This window comes from Tursiops truncatus, chromosome 16 (assembly GCF_011762595.2).
Source record: "Tursiops truncatus isolate mTurTru1 chromosome 16, mTurTru1.mat.Y, whole genome shotgun sequence".
Lineage (NCBI taxonomy): Eukaryota > Metazoa > Chordata > Mammalia > Artiodactyla > Delphinidae > Tursiops > Tursiops truncatus.
In genome coordinates, this window is record NC_047049.1 from 7026059 (window position 1) to 7042758 (window position 16700).

At 51.1% G+C, this 16700-nt stretch overlaps 1 protein-coding gene and 1 non-coding gene across 5 annotated transcripts in view; one reads left to right on the forward strand and one right to left on the reverse strand.

Moving 5' to 3' along the window:
* The window catches only part of CTBP2 (C-terminal binding protein 2), a 163063-nt gene that overhangs the window by 93042 nt on the left and 53321 nt on the right, over positions 1 to 16700 (forward strand). The window lies entirely within an intron of this gene.
* Positions 4795 to 4901, reverse strand: LOC117308605 (U6 spliceosomal RNA). The gene has a single exon (XR_004522696.1). It is a non-coding gene; the product is annotated as a U6 spliceosomal RNA (small nuclear RNA).

The following is a 16700-nucleotide window of genomic DNA, read 5'->3' on the forward strand; positions in this document are numbered from 1 at the left end:
GGCTCCAGCGTACTCGGGTTCCTTTGTGGATTCCTTTGGCAGTGTTTCGGTGGAGTGTAAAAATAGCACACGAGGCCCTAAAATAAATGGCTGCGTGGAACGCTTGTGTGCATCAGCTGCGTGCTGTCACATATGTTCAGATTCTCCACACTGTTCACTCCGCAAGAGTGACTTGGGTAAGTGGTTCGCGGCGGCCGCCGTGCAGCAGCTCTTCAGTTATGAGGAAGAGGCCTCCCCGCCTTTGGCCCCTGGTGAGGAAGGACCCAAGGGTCGGTGGAGCCCAGGCAGTAGAGCGTGTTCAGGCGGGTGACAGCCTTGTGGTTCACCTGTGAGGCCTGGGCAAGCCTGTTTGGATCCGGAACCCCATTTCATCCTACGTGTCTCCCCCAGGAGTGCAGCAAAGTCAGACCCCACACAGGCTCCCAAATGCATCCTTTCCTGGTTCTGCAGCTCTCAGGCTGCCGATGGGCCCAGAGGCTGGCAAATTCTCTGACCCCTGGAAACCTCTCCCCAGCTGGCAGGGCAGGACATCAGAGAGGAGGTCCCCTCCGTCGCAGGGTTCCCTCCAGCATCGGTGCCCTCAGGACGGTTGGCTGGCACTGTCTTAGGGTCCAGGATTCTGTGAATCAGGATGGATCCATGGTGGCAAGTCTTGGGTCCAAACTAAATTTTATGTAAATCACATTATTTTTTCGAAGTTATGTACTCTGTTTCCCCTCGTTTTTCACTACGGTTGGCCACATACCTGAGACTGATTTTTTTTTTTTTTTTTGGCTGCGCTGGGTCTTCGTTGCTGTGCGCGGGCTTCTCATAGTGGTGGCTTCTCTTGTTGCAGAGCACGGGCTTTAGGCGTGTGGCCTTCAGTAGTTGTGGCACATGGGCTCAGTAGTTGTGGCTCGCAGGCTCTAGAGCACAGGCTCAGTAGTTGTGGCACATGGGCTCAGTTGCTCTGCGGCATGTGGGATCTTCCTGGACCAGGGCTTGAACCCGTGTCCCCTGCACTGGCAGGCAGATTCTTAACCACTGCGCCACCAGGGAAGCCCCGAGACTGAATTTTAAGTTCTCATATGAGATTGCATGCCTCCTAATCTTCATGGAGCAGCAGCGATTTTCCTCTCCATAAACCAACAGAATCCTCCAGAATCCCAAAACAACTAGCATTTTCTGCTTAAGCCTGGACTTAAAAAAAAAATCATCTTTGGGTTAGCAACTATGTAGAAAAGTTACTTAATGCAGCGTACCGGACAGTTTTATATAACTGTAACATGCTGAAACCTTCTGCTTTCCCTAGCAGCAAAGAAACATTTTTGAAGGTTGTAGAAGATCAGCAGACCTTGGGACACGGAGGGTGGCGGTGGTGGTGACGTCTCTAAGAATCTGGCTGACTCGATTCTGTGATCTCTCTGTATGCATTGTGTGTTTTCGCGTTTTAGCAAGGGTGTAACTATGGTACGTGCTCACACCGTGCTGTGTTCGTACAGTCCTCCTGGTGCTTGGTGGTTAATAAAGAAAAGGCAGGAATTAGTGGGAGAGGAATGGAGTTGGCTGTAGTGGGAAAGGCCTGGCATATGGGAGAGGCCTTCTAGGCACAGCAGTATGTGTATAAATGTGGGTTTTATTTTACGCATAGGGTTAGCTGTATCTGTCAATCGCAAAGCTTTCAGTACGTTTCTTTGAAAGTTTTCTTGTGCCTGTACTCTTTAAAGTGGGTGTCTTTGGGAAGAATGGAAACGGTAAATTCCTGGCTCCTTTTCTGCCTGGTTGGAAGAAGAAAGAGGCTCTATCTTTCAGACGTGGATGAAGCCAGGCACCCGCTTTGCCTCTCTGCCCGCTGCCCAGGGGTTAAGTTTGGGTAATAACCCGGGAGTTTCTGCCCAACAGTCAGGGCTTCTGTGGAACCCAGCTCTGTAACTGACTATAAAGGATTAACAGAACGCTAATTCCAGAAAGCCTCCACGTTTTATGTGATTCCGATGAGAAGCCTGAAACGGGCCCTCAATTCATGAAGAGCACCAGGCCTGGTTCCTGCAAGCGGCCTGGCCGGCGACCGGCTCCTCCCGAGACCCTCCTCGGAGCCTGGGGACAGGAAGCGGGCCGGCCGGCGGCCCTGTGTGCCCTGTGTCAGAGCAACAAAGGCCAGGCCAGCCTGTCACCCGAGGGAACAGGACGGGGTCCTGAGGAGGAATTGGGGGTATGTTGGATCTGGACAGATCAGACCAAGAGGCTTTGGAGGCTGGGGTTTTGTCAACAAATGAGCTTGGCCCTATTTTAAGACATGTTATGTACCAAGACTTCCTGTTTTTCCAAAGAAACCTCTTGTTTTTGTTTTTGCGATGATGGATTTATTGAAACATTTGCCATTCAACTGACCCACGTTGTTTTCTAACCGAAAAGTAGAACTGGGGGTTTTGTAAGAGCGTCGTTCTCTAAAGATTCCTGCTTCTTCAGGAATATTTTGGCCTCGGTGGCCGATGAGCGAGTGAACAAAGAGCTAATTGCCAGCCAGGGTCCTGGATGGATTTCAGAGCTCGGGGGTTGGCCTCTTGTTTCGAGGGGGGCGGGGCTGGTCAGAGGACAATTGAAAGGGCCTTTTTGTTCCTCTGGGCTAAGTTAAGCCATGTGCCTCTCTTTCTAGGAGTGTTGGTCTGGCCAATCAGAGCCACATCAATCCCACTCACTTCCTGCCGACCTTTCGACACCGACAGATGTTTTTTCTTACAAGTGTCATTAGGCCTCTCTACTCGCTGACCTCATCAAATTGTATTGAGGCCATTTTCATAAGTTTTGTTTTCTAAAAATCCATTTAACCCTTGGTGAGTTCCCCTCTGAGAATAAGAACACTCCGCCTCCTGTTTCAGCCCCTCTCTCTTCTGTCCCCGACCTGCTGCGGGTAGCTGAGCCCACCCTGGATCCCACAGAGCCTGGCAGATCCACAGAGGGCAGCAGTGGCTTCCACCAAAGGGTGTAATGGAGACTCACCAACCAAAAATGCAGTGAAGGACCCAAAACGTCCCTGTGAGGGAGGCTTCCAGAGTCTTCAGGCTTTGTATCAGGGTCTGTGCCGTGATCACAGCTCATCAAACTTCAGGGGCCACAATGTGGCTGGGAGGCAGGTCCCCAGTAGGTACACCTCACCTGTGTGACCTGGACAATCCATTCCCTGTGGCGGGGTTGGCAGGGATCAAGCTGGGGGACCCAGGCCCATGGAGGTTTCTGTAGCTGACACCCCTCGTCCAAGATAGCAGACCACCATCTGACCGGAGGCTGGATCTGTTCCGGAGGCAGGAAGGCGGTGTCGGTATTTTGGCCTTTACACAAAACTGACATAGAGAGTAGAGCCGGGAGAGAAGGAGTTTTGAGCCATGGTCCCTGACTTCTTGCAGCCCTGGGTTGTGACTTTGTCTGAAAGGGTTTGGGCTTCCTCTGGGCTCACTCTTGTGAAAGTGGCCCGGGGTGAGGGTTGCACCTTTGTCTCCTGTGAGCACCTGGGAGGTTGGGGACTTGCTGGAAGCCTCGCCCAGAGCAGGTGTGGTCACCACCGAGATGAGTAATTGTGCGGGGCGTGTTCTCCACGGTGTAGATGCCTTAGTTGTTGAATTCAGTGCAGCAGACCGTGTTTTCGGGCTGTTGGTGTGCATGTTGCGTGAGCACTCGGAGCCGTACCTGCCACGCATCAGGCGCTCTGCGAGTGTAGCTGCTGTTAAACTAACACGTGGCAGTGAAAATGATACAGTGGGAGGCCCCCCCGCGTGGTCCCAGCCCCACTTCTCCGAGGAGCCCTGCTGAGGGCTGGGTCCCTTTCCCTCTGGACTTTGGCGAGTTTACCGACCAGCTTTCCTTTCTCTGTTTGGCTCATCTGTGTCTTGGCTTCCTTATGGGGCTGCTTCCTCTTTCAGGTCTGGGGGCTCCCCCGGGAAGGGGCAGGGCGTGTTAGATGTGCTTCAGGACTGGGGGTGTGGCTAAACACGACGCAGGCCTGCTTTCTACCTGGCTGGCGTGCCTGCAGCCGGCTGCTGGGCTTCCGGAATTTTGCACCAATAATGCCTCTGTAGAGCAGCTGGGGTGACCTGGGAGTTATAGGGGGTGAGCAGAAACACAAGCTAGGAGTTGAGTCTCGGGCTGTCTATCTGTGAGGGAGGCAGAATGTTCCAGAGATGCCATGGTTCCAAGAAACCGCCACGGGCCCCACGAGCCTGTGTGGCCGTGTGTCTGTGCCCGCGGGCGCGCTTGTGTTACACCCCATGCCTTTTCTGCCCCTTGGATTCCGGGCAGGCTTGCTGGTATCTAAGCTCCCCTCTGCCCTTTCACATGGCGGGAAACTCTGAAACTCTTTGCCGACTGCCTTTCATGTTACCTGCCTCCTTTTTCGTCTGATTTGGATAGCTCAACTTAAATAGTAGTTGCAGTTCAAGGACTTTTAAGAACAAGAAAGCAAGAGGGCCTGTTTATCCAGTGCATTCCCATGCAGAGGGTGGCCTTGAAGGCTGCATTCCTTTTTTTTTCTTTTTTTTCTCTTTATTATTTGACTTGATCCAGATAAATAGTTTTATTTTTAAAAATATGGAACACGGGCTTCCCTGGTGGCGCAGTGGTTGAGAGTCCGCCTGCCGATGCAGGGGACGCGGGTTTGTGCCCCGGTCCGGGAAGATCCCACATGCCGCGGAGCGGCTGGGCCCGTGAGCCATGGCCGCTGAGCCTGCGCGTCCGGAGCCTGTGCTCCGCAGCGGGAGAGGCCACAACAGTGAGAGGCTCGCATACCGCAAAACAAACAAACAAACAAACAAACAAAAAAATATATATATAGAACGCTTCACGAATTTGTGTGTCATCCTCGCACAGGGGCCATGCTAATCTTCTCTGTATCCTTCCAATTTTAGTAAATGTGCTGCCGAAGTGAACACGAAGGCTACATTCTTAATGTGGGGCCCCGTCTTGGATAGAGCTTGTTAATGTCCCGTATTTATGGGTGTGCATGAGTTGGAGTGGAGATCCCAAGGTGCCCTAGTTAACTCTGTGCGCACTGAGCACAGCCCTGGAATTTATTGAAGCATCTGGGGTAAGTGAAGATCACAGCAGACTTTCCGTTCTCCAGTGGGCACGGTTGAGCTGCGGAGAATGGAGTTTGCCCCAGAGTTTGCAGAGCTGGGTACATCACAGACACACCTCGTGTCAGCGTGGGCCGCTGAGGATTTACAGCATTTAGATGGCTTTCTGTTAGCATTCTCTGTCCTGTAGGTAATAGAAGCTTGGCACCACTGCAGTACAAATGTATCACCGTTTTTGTCTTTCCTGTTGAACTGACCATATCGGTGACCACGGTAAATTTATTAGACTGGGTTGTCTATTACTGTGTGACAAACTACCTGAAAACTTAGAGTCTTAGGACAGCAAAACCATACCTCAGAGTTTCCTAGGGTCAGGAACCCAACACAGCTCAGCTCGGTGCCCTGGCCGGGGTCTCTCATATTGCCGTCAGGGTGTCAGCCTGAGTTGACACCGCCCCTGAGGGCACAACTGGAGGAGGCCACGTAGCTGGTTGTTGGTGGGATTTGGCTCCTCGGTTCTTTGGGCCCCTCCACGAAGCAGCCACAAGATGGCAGCTGGACCCAGGGTGGGGGGCGATGCCCAAGATGGCAGTGTCTCAGCAATGCCCCCCACCCCACCTGCCTGTTGTTATTATCAGATCTGTTTGTTAGAAACTGAGAGTACACAGGACACAGATACAAGGAGGTGGGGATTGCTGGGGGCCATGTGTGTTGATTCTTTTTCTGGCTTCCATAGCAAGGATGGAATCTGCCCCAAGCAGAGAGGGGGCCAGTCGTAGGCCTCTTAGGAAAGTCGTGGCTCTGAAATCCTCCATGGACCCCTGGCAGCTCACACCCCCTCCCCACTGTTCCCTGGGTGCCCCTATGCCACAGTGGGGTGCTGTGCAGAACTGACATGTCACCGGGGTTCTGGGTCTGGGTACCCCCTGCGGGAGCTGGATGGGCCACAGAGGCGTGTCCGTGCTGCCTTCGTGGGAGTCCTGTGCAGTATCATGTCCTGGGCTGGGTCCTCGGTTCCTCGTGCTGCTGAGCCTGTGTAGCATGAAGGGCTCCCTGGCCAGCGCCCCTGCCCCACGGACAGGGCATCCTCTCGACTGCATGCTGGGTTGTGTGTGTTCATATAGTCAGAAAAGACTTCTGTTCAGAACTTCCCAGGACCTTAGGAAGCGTGGAGAGGTACAGGCTGCCCCAACACAGTTTTAACAGAGGCCATTAGAGTCACAATGTCCAGCCTGAGTCCAGGATCCCCGACTCTGAAGGAGAAACACATCTTGTCACTGTGGATGGCATTCAGATCCCTAATGGAGCTTCACGCTAGACTGTTATCCCTCAGACCCTGGTGTTCAAGGCACAGCCTAGTTACCTTCTTGCTGGCATCCCGAGGGGCCGTGCGGATTCCTGGGCAGATTCCCGCCTCCTCGGAAGCATGGTCTGCCGGTGCCTGACCAAGGAGAAGGGACAGGGCAGTGTGGGACCACCCTTCTCCCCACCCCTGGCATCAGGATAGAGACATCTACCCTTTGCTAACACAGAGGACACAGTGGCAGTGTGTCCAGAGCAATCTTTGGGTTTGGGGAGCAGAACACAGTTTAAAGCAAAGTACGATTGGGACAGTTTTCTTTGTGTCTCTCCCTTGAAAACACAGGTCTCTCTGTCTCACGGGAGGCCACTCCTCAAGAGTTAAGGGGGTTGGTGTTGGGCCCATAGCCCCTTCCTTCCCCCCTGCAGCCAGGCCCCAGTGCCTGGCAGAGCAGCCCCTGGGGTACAGCCATGGGCATGTCCGTATTTGTTGCGTTTTGGGGCGCATGGCTGGGTGTGGTTTGAGTTGGCGCTCCATGATAAAGCCAGGACCCATGACGAATCACACCCCGCAGAGGCCGCCTCTTCTCCACAACCAGGCTTCCCTCCAAGGCGGTCCTGAGCTTCCCTAGGCATCATTGGTGCAGGATCCCAGAGGGGTTTCTGGGAGTGGCCACCCCAATATCATCAGTAGGCGTGACATGGTTTGCTAGGGCTTCATAACAAAGCACCACCAACTGGGTGGTTTAAACCACAGAAATATACTGTCACACAGTTCTGGAGGGCAGAAATCTTGAGACCAAGGTGTCAGGCTTGGTTTCTTTTGAGAGCTGGGAGGGAAGGCTCTATTCCAGGTTTCTCTTCTTGGTTTGTAGATGGCCGTCTTCTCCCTGTGCCTTCATGCAGTCTTCTGTCCACATCTCTGTCTACATTTCCCCTTTTTAGGAGGGCCCCCACTCACACTGGATTAGGGCCTTAGTTTAACTTGACTTCCTCTATAAAGACAGTCTCAATAAGGTCACTGAGGTACTGGGGCTTAGGACTTCAACACGATGGGCAGTGGAGGGGGGCGTGATTCAATCCATAACGAGGCAGTATGGCTGTGGGCAGCTAGTAGAAAATGTGTGTTAGGCCTTTGGGGGTCCGTATACTGACCTGAGCCCACCGATGAGCAGTTTGGACTCCTAAGGCAGGAAGCACAGTGCTGCAGGGAGGGGGGCAGTCAGGAGCCTGCCTTTCCCCAGAAGGCCATCTTGTGTCATTTCCATGGGTTGTCTGGTCTGGGGACGTGAACATAGTGTCCAGACGTCTGACTCCCTGGAGCCTCCTTCCCCTGTCTGTTCTTGGTCCATATCTCTTCTTGGTCTGGTAGGGCCCCCGTAAGTCAGTTCAGAGCAGATTTTTAAATGCCCATCACCTTGTCAAGAGTTCTTTAATAGGATTTCATGTGAAATGACAGTCAGCTGTAATTGTCTAAACAGGCGACTGTACTCACAAGTGCCCCATCCTCCCTAACCATCCCAATGTTCGCCCTGTTGTTGAAGAATCCGGTTGTTCATGACAGGAGTCACACCTAGAAAATTCTCACAGGGAGCTTTGCTGCCTCCTCTCCCCTGTTCCAGCAACCCCTCTGCACCAAGTGAGATTTTAGCCATAGCACAGGACATTCGGGGCTGCAATCAATGCAAAAATGGCATCATTTACCCACCAAAGCCTTGGAGGCCAGCCAGGAGTCCACAGTAAAACAGGTGAAATAATTCAAGAGGACTGTTTAACCTCAGGAATACCCTGAAATTAACAAAAACAAAAGGAGCTGGTTAGCGGCTCCCTTCTTTATTTCTCGAATTTGATCAGCAAAGATGAAATCCTGTGACGCATGAGTGTCACCCGCTTCTCCTCCCCAACCCCCAGCCCGGCCTCCAGCCGCCCGCTCCCCTCCGTGGCCGGCGTGGATGCGAACAAAGCCGGCCTCCCCCTGGGTTCCGTTATATTCCTCATCCTCCGCATTAAGACCGTGTTAAGCGAGATGAATGGCCGCAGGTTGTACTTCGTATTGTTAAATAGCTACATAGAAGATTAAGATTTTCCTTTCTATGACTCAGGTTAAAAAGATAAGGTCTGGGAAGAACCGCTGCTCTTCCATCGAAACACTTTCTGGAGCTTGGGATGTCTGATTCCCGCCTCACGTTTCCAGAAAACTCTTGTGTGAGAACTGTGGGCTTCTGAATGCCTCCATGGCTACCGCCCAGTGGCTCTCCTTGTACAGAAACATTACGACGGAATTTGGATATTTGTAAAGACCCAGACGCAGAATATCTGTCGTCATGAAACCAAGTTATTACTCTGTTCCCAAGGCCTGAGGTGGCTTTCCTGCGTGTCTGCTTTTGTGCCAGCGGCACCTCCTTGAAATAAAGGATGCACCGCCCCGCCCCCGCCCCCCCCCCCCGTGGAGCACTCCTGTCCCTTGCCATGCCCTGGAGTGATGCCCTGGGACCTGGGAGGGGATGAGCTGAGCTGCATGAGAGTCCTGCCTGGGTCCTGGGAAGCTCTCTCTTCCCAGCCGGCCTGCGCACCTCAGGCTAGGCTGCAGGTTCGGAGCAGGGTTGCTCAGAAGCCCTTATTGGGTTTGGTTCTTGACTGGTGACTGTGTGACCTGTCCGGTACTGAACTTGGGAGGCTGGGTCCCTACTCCCTCCGGCACGTGGTCAGGTTTGGAGTGAGCTCTTCTGTTTGTGTTTGAGATAATCTCTCCGGACACTTGGTTTCTGAAAACAGACAAAGAGGCCCAGCAGTCCGTCCTTCGCACTGATGATAACTTTATCTCTACTGGACAAGTTTGAACCCCCTCTCCTGTCAGCCCGACCTGGGCCTTACCTGCTGGCCTCTCTTAGCTTCTCCTAGGCCACCAGGTAGCCCACGTGCCTCCCTGGGTTGTCCACCGTGAAGTGGGCTGTACAGAGTACCCTCCCCCCGGGAGGTCAAAGCGAATCCCACTTACTGGGGTTTGGAACAAGATGGGGAGGGGCTTGTGGTGTCAGCTGCAAAGCAAGAAGGGCAGAGAGGCTCATCCGGAAGGCTTCCTGGAGAAGGCAGAATCCCACCCCAGGATCTCTGTGTGGGGTCCTTCCAAAGGTATCTCCTGCCGCGTCAGATCTAGACTAAGCCGTGTGGTCCAGTGGCATCTGTTGCTGTGGCACCCTTGGCTTTGAAGTGGTAGTGAGAAAGGATGCTGGTCCTGTGGAGGCGTGGGGGTTGGATGGGGTGTGTGTGTCCCCTACTTCAGCGCTGATGGACTGCACCAGCCCCTCCCTTCCTTCTCCACCCTGAACCATTTGGGTGCCCTGCAGGTGTGGAGAAGAGAGCTGATTTACTGCATTAGCGTGTCGGCTTCTTAGAACTTGGTGATCAGAAAAGACTAGACAGGTCAGCTGTCCCTCTGCGGTGGTCAGCCTGGCAGGTAGAAGCCAGCATCCATAAAGGTTGCGACCTTCAGGTTCAGGGGCCCAGAGACAAGGCCCCACCTCCCAGCCGGTGGCCAGAATCAGTTCCTGAATAAGGTTGGAAAAATCTGGTTTTTTCCACCTTCTTCTCCAAATTAATGTCTACTGAAAAGGTTGTGTATCCTGAGGTCATACACGTTTCACAACAAACGGATCCCGGGTTGAGGAGAACTGAGCAATCGCATTAAGCAGGTGTGTGTGGTGCCCCGGGAGCTGTGGTTTGTAATGGAAACCCTGACGCCCTTTGCCCAGGCCCACCTCAAGCCTTTCCTCTCTTTATAAGTTACGGCTCCGCCAAGTTGTTTTCATCTTTCATCACTGTGGCTCCTTCCTCGTTGGTGTATCTTTACACAGGAAGCATGGATATAATGGAAAATCATCCTTCAGGTGGCCCATGGCCTCTCCTGGATCAGGACCCCAAGCCCATGGCTGAGAGCCTCCCTTCTCCGTGGCCCGCCTCTCCAGCGCCTAAACTTCAGCTCTGAAAGGGCAAACCTCAGTTGCCAGCCTAGGAGATAGGCAGCAGGAGGGCAGCCACTGTGTTCCTCTCCCTTGGCTGGTCGTGTTGCTGAAGGCTAAACACCTGTTGCTTTAAGGGAGATTGGAGGTCTCTTCTGTCCCTTTTGCATCCTGAGATTGAGGGGACATGCAGTGTGTCATCCTGAAGCCATCTCAGACCTTTCCTTTTGGGGGTATCTGGTCTCACTTTCTCCAGGTTCTTGCAGAGTCCAAGTCGGGATTGAGATGAGCAAGGCGAGCCTTGGCAAAGCGGCTCAGGTCTTTGCAGCCTCGGGAAGGCCGTGCAGGGTGTGCAGTGCCCTCTGCTGGCCAAAGGGCCCCATCGCTGGGCACCAGGCCTCCTCTGGGTGGACCTGCTCCAGGGAAGGGCTTGAACAGAAGGTGGGCCCTCACCGGTGGTTTCCACTGGCTTTGGTAGTGAGTCGAGGCTGCAGAGCTCGCGCCGTTGCACGTTTCCAGACTGCACAGTGTCGAGACACATGGGCTGGGATCTCACAAGGACAGCAAAGCAGTTGTGTCCCCTAAGGAAAGTGGACACTCCGAGTAGCCAGTCTAGGATTTAGGGCCACCCAGTAGCAAGAAATCAAGAGGCAGACGTCTTCAAAAATCTCAGGGGCTTCCCTGGTGGCGCAGTGGTTAAGAATCCGCCTGCCAATGCGGGGGACACGGGTTTGAGCCCTGGTCCAGCAAGATCCCACATGCCGCGGAGCAGCTAAGCCCGTGCACCACAACTACTGAGCCTGCACTCTAGAGCCTGTGAACCACAACTACTGAGCCCATGTGCTGCAACTACTGAAGCCCGCGTGCCACAACTACTGAAGCCCACATGTCTAGAGCCCGTGCTCCAAAACAAGAGAAGCCACCGCAGTGAGAAGCCCGCGCACCACAACGAAGAGTAGCTCCCGCTCGCCGCAACTGGAGAAAGCCCACATGCAGCAACGAGGACCCAACGCAGCCAAAAATAAATAAATACATTTTTTAAAAATCTCACATCAAGGTTTTCAAACATTTAAGATCTCATCATTGCTGTTTGTTTGATAACCAACTAATTCCTTTAAATACAAGTGCAATTCATATATGTTAGAATAAGCCAAATAATCCAAAGTTGCCTTTAAAATGTTAAATCTTCTTTACTCCCCGCCTGGCACCTCCACCTCCATTCCATAGACTGTTTTAAAGTTTAGCACAAGTTTAACATATAACCTCCAGTTAGCTGTCTCCCGGTGGCTCCTGCCTTGGTGGCCCCCAGGTCCAAGCCCCTAGTGGCCATCAGTTATGCAGGCTTTTATTCTGCACTGGAGCACAGCTAATGGATGTGGGCGCACAGGCGTTTCACAGTCTGCAGACATCACCTTCAGGTGACCTTTGGGGCACAGAGTGGCCACCCCAAAATCCTCACCACGGCCAGCGATCCTCTGCAGGCATTTTATGAGACCTTCCCAAACTTTCCGACGTTCTGGATTCTTCCTCTGTATGGTGTTCACTTTTACTTGCTCAGATATAAACTTGTTATAATAATTTCTTGCATGTGATATGTAAAAACGGATGAGTCATCTGGTCAGGATGGAACTTCCTCTGTCCGCAGAGAAATTGAGGATGCTCATCCCTTCACCCTGTTCAACCAAACTTAGCTACAGATCAAAAGTGCCAAAGGAAGAAAGGGTCAGAAAATTGGGAAAGGAGAAATTTCATCCGTGTTTCTGTGATTCCTCAGTCTCAGCACAATGGAAATAAAGGGGTCACGTAACACCTCTTAATCGGGACGAGAGTTTGCTTATTTGCCTTTTACCTCTTTTTTTCATTTCGTTTTGCTTTTATTTTTAAAGAACACTTTAGTGTTAGAACGAATATATTTATTTTTAAAGCATATTTGTAAGTCAGGTGCTTTAAAAATGTGTGAAAATCCTTACCCCAGAAGCATCTTATTTTCTTCACCAACACTTAATTTTCATTATGACACAAATAAAACAGCCAATTAGGAAAATCATGAATTGTTTCTGCCCAAGCCCTCTGTTCTTGATGAAAGCTTTTAGCAAGCGAAAATATTTAGAATTCTTGAGTTTTGCATTTAACACCAGGAGATGTATTTTCTAAATCTAAACCGGGCAGAAGGATTCACTCAGAAATTGTTTGCTGGCCGAGGAGATCGTCCCAGGAAGCGTGGTTTTCACATAGGCAGCCTCCAACCTCACCCCAGCACTGGGATTCCACCTGCTAAAAGACTTGCTTTCTGTGTTTCATGGCTGTCACGAGCTCAACAGAGATTACAGAGTCTTCATTTTTCATTTCTCTGTCTCCTTCAGATTGGTGGCAGATTTTGACCTGGCCTGAATTGTTGAATTGTCTATTTGTGTGTGTGTGTATGTATAATTATTTTTAATCTTCTGTATATTAATCCAGTTGGGTAAGCATGTTCATATGTCCTAGTATAGAAATGTCATTGCTTGGTTTCGGGGTCCATCATAACATGGTGTAAACACTGGCTTGCCCTTTTCAAATCCCATCTGAGTTGTGAAGCCTGCCTGACCTCTGCTGTTGGAAAGGGCGGTGGCCCGGTGCTAACAGCTCTTGAGCTATTTGCACTTTTCACTGGGACATTGGTGTTGCGTCAGCCCCAGGGGATCAGAGGGTGGGGCCCATGGATCAGATGGAGGGCATGTGACCAGGGTGTGACCTTGTCACCCTAGGGTTGGGCTGCTGGGCATTCCCTGGGGAAATATGAGCCGCCTTGCCCAATGGGGGAGGCTCCAGGAACCAGAGTGAAGCTCCGGTGTGTATTGAAGGGTCTTGCTGGTAACCCCTGGGGTGGGGGAGGGGAGCCGTCCCTGTGCACTTTTTAATGCCACTAGATGCCTGAACCATATGTTTCTCCTCCTCCCTCCCAAACCTAAATATGCCCCAAAGCTACTGAGCTATAATTAGGGAGCAGTAGTTGTTTTGGGACATTGACAAAATTGACTTCAGTACATTTCCCATAACAGATCTTCCCCCAAAGCTTCTTTTTCTTCCTTAAAGTGTAGTTTTAATTATTTTGTTATTAACTGGGGTATTATGTCAACCATTTAACCAAAGGCTAAGCCTGTGTTTTTCCCACGGATGCCTCCCCCCTGTAGAACGTTTCTTTTGTTCCATCTGGATTTTAATTGGTCCTTCAGGTATGGTTGACAAAACAAAACCCACATCCACCTGTTCAGAGGATTCTACCCAGCTTGTCATCTGTTGTTCACCTTTGTTTGGCTTCTGAAGATTCTGGAAGAAGTTCTTTTCAGGTAGCCTGAAGCCCTGTGGCTTTATCTGGGACGAGATGAAGAATCAAGAGGGTTTTGTGGTCATTGGTGGGCCAGCGTTCTCAAGGCACCATGCAAACGCACTAACCCAGTGGATCCGCTGGATGACACCCCACCTGCAGGGTCCCTGCCTGTGGCAACAAGTGCTTGGTGTTGCCTTAACCTGGATGGTGCCTCCCTGCTGGGTCATTCAGAAGCTGGTAAATGGCCCTGTTGCCACATCAGGAGAGCCTTGTAGGCTGTGGTAGAGGAGACCCAAGGAGTTATGTCATTCCTTTAGGGATCCCAGGCTTGGAAAGTTGGGAGACCTCGTGCACCAATGCTACTGGGGCTGCAGGAGCTTCTTCTACTTGCCTTGGGTCACGGGGCAACCTCTCAGACTTTAAATCTCCCCCTGACCCCCACTTGCAGGTTTAACAATGGAACGTATTCTGAAGACTCCTGGGGTTCACTCGGAGAACTTCGGCAATACTTGCTTAACTACAATAATATTAATTTATTATCATATCGTAAAACTTAGTTTCTCTATTGACATAGTGTTTAAGTAGATTTCCTTGAAAGAATTGAAGGCTCTCCTCACGTTTAACTGGTTTTAGGGGAATTTTCATTTTGAAAGACACCGTTGAAGACATCGTTTACTTTGTGTAAATTCCTTCCTCTGCCTAATCTTTACAAAGACTAGGAACCAGAATAAAGAAACTGAGGGGGTCTTAAAAACTTACCTGAGATGTTAAGCATGTAAATTAGTGACGACTGAGTTTCTGTGCACTGCAGTGCTTTGGTCCTGGCAGGCAGGGCTGCTAACGGTAGACCTAGACCATGATTGATGAGGGCTAACCTTTTGTTTTTCACGACCTCACTTTGGGTGTTTTGCATTTGTTTGTAAAATGAAGTCTTCCTTTTTGTTCTCCCTTTTCTTAACTCTCATGCTTCTTTTTGAAGCCCACAAGTGGACAAATCTTCCATACCTGTATCTTCTTTCTAGTAATCAAGAATCTCTAAGTAGCTTTCTTATGCAAGCATCTTTCCCCTTCTGAAGTAAGTTGAATTCCCTGACACCAAATCTTTCAGCCCTAGCTCACACCCCTCATTTCAAGCTAACAAAACTTTAGGTAGACCTTTCTGTGGTTTGCCCTGTGATTTTAGTATCTCTCTTTTGGGAGAGAAGGTAGTGTTTTTTTTCTTGTCAGGTTTGACAGCGGTACACCCTTCCTACTTGTGAAAAGACCTGAACTGCCTTTTGACCGTTCCTGAGTTCCCCTCGAGGTTTACCTCCAGCCTCAGCAGGAGGGATGCTCCTGTGTGACTGGCGCCCGCATCCAGGGGGGCCTCTCGCCGGAGGAGGGCACGAGTGGCGCTTAGAGGCCTGCCGTTGGGCACCAGATGTTCTCCTGCGTGTTCTCACCTGACCCTCACGGCCGCTTTGGAACGCAAAGCAACATCATCTGCATTGTGCAAACATGGAGGTTCTAGAACTCTCTTGCCACCCACAAATGCGGTGTGGAGGTTTACAGGTTCAGCCAGAGTGAGACCGTGTAATACATCCCCCTCTGCTTTTTCTTCCCTATGTGGACCTTTATCTATTTGTGGTTGAACATTGACCAGATAGTGTCAATGGATGACAGTAGTGATAACTTCAGTGGCAAAAAGTTCGTGATTTGTGAGTGGAGACTGGTGTAAAGTAAAGACAGAGGTGGGCTTCCGTTGGGGGGCCCCGCCGAGGGCTCCCAGGGCCAGTGCGGATAGCAGGGTGCCGGCATTCTCGGCGTGGACACCAGCCAGGGACGCTGCTCACAGCTCGGCTCTGAGGAGGGCCTGTCCCTGTCCTTAGGAAGAGGGTCATGTTAATTAAGTCCTGGTAAATAGCTCGCTCCTTCAGAGGACCAAGGAGGAAAATGTCACATACACTGACACATTCTTGCTTTCTTTTTAAGCAAGAATGTCATACATTCTTGCTTAAAAAGAAATATTGGACGGAGGGGGGGAGGGATCGATTGAGGGGAGGGGTTTGACACTACGTGAATTAGTCCGTGGTCACTGCTCTAAAGTCCAGACCAGACTCGCCCGGTGTCCTCACGACTCTGGATGCTGTCAGCATGTTCAGTCTGAGACAGGGGTGGGTGCCGCAGCTGGAGGGGACCCCGTGGAAGGGCCAGCCACAGAGAGACCCCACCCCACCCCCCAAAGCCACACAAGTCAGTTGCCTTTTTTTTTTTTAAAGGACGCAGACAATTTGTGTAAGCTGATGCCTGATCTTTCCTTTGATTGCATAATCGAGATTCTACTTATCAATTTTTCAGGAAGCCATCTAATTATACAAATTAAAATTCAAAGGAAAGCAAAAAGAATGATTATGCCTCCTCACTCGGGGAATTGGAGGAGGAGGGTGTGAAGCCCGTCTTGCCTCGGATGATAATGCTGTCATTTCTCATCTCCAAGGCACTTCACAAATATTAACTAATTAATTCTCTCACCCTGGATGTGGCGGCTAACACAGGGTGTGTCTCCACACCAGAGCCAAGGAGGGGCCGTCCGCTGATCAGAGCCCGGGACCCGAGCAAATCAAATTTGCCAGCCAGCCTCTGAGGGTCTCTCTTGGACAGAAACCCTTGGATCAGAGGTCCTGCTCCTCTGCCTGTCTGTCTCAAGTTGACCAGTAAGAAATCACCTTCCCCCCTTTGCATGATTACCTTTCATACAGCCCAGCAAAAGTGAAACCAGAATTTTAGAAAGCTGCCTGCCCCGTCAACCCGGTGCCGCTCTGGCTTGCTTCAGGACGGCTTCATCTCCTCGCTTGTCCAATAGGGTCATTCCAGGTGTGGGGAACGTCCCAGGTTTGGAAAGGGTTTGGTGTCTCTTGGATGTCGCATTAATTATTTCTGTGAGTAGAAATTGTGCTTTTTCTTTTTCCCTAGCTCTTTTTTAAAAAATCACATAATTATTGCCATAAATCTTTTCAGCCTCATTGCTGAGAAATTAGTCTTTAACTTCCGGGAAGTCGCCTACCTTTTCATAGTCAGACCTGCATTCCGGCCTTTGAGAAAGTAACT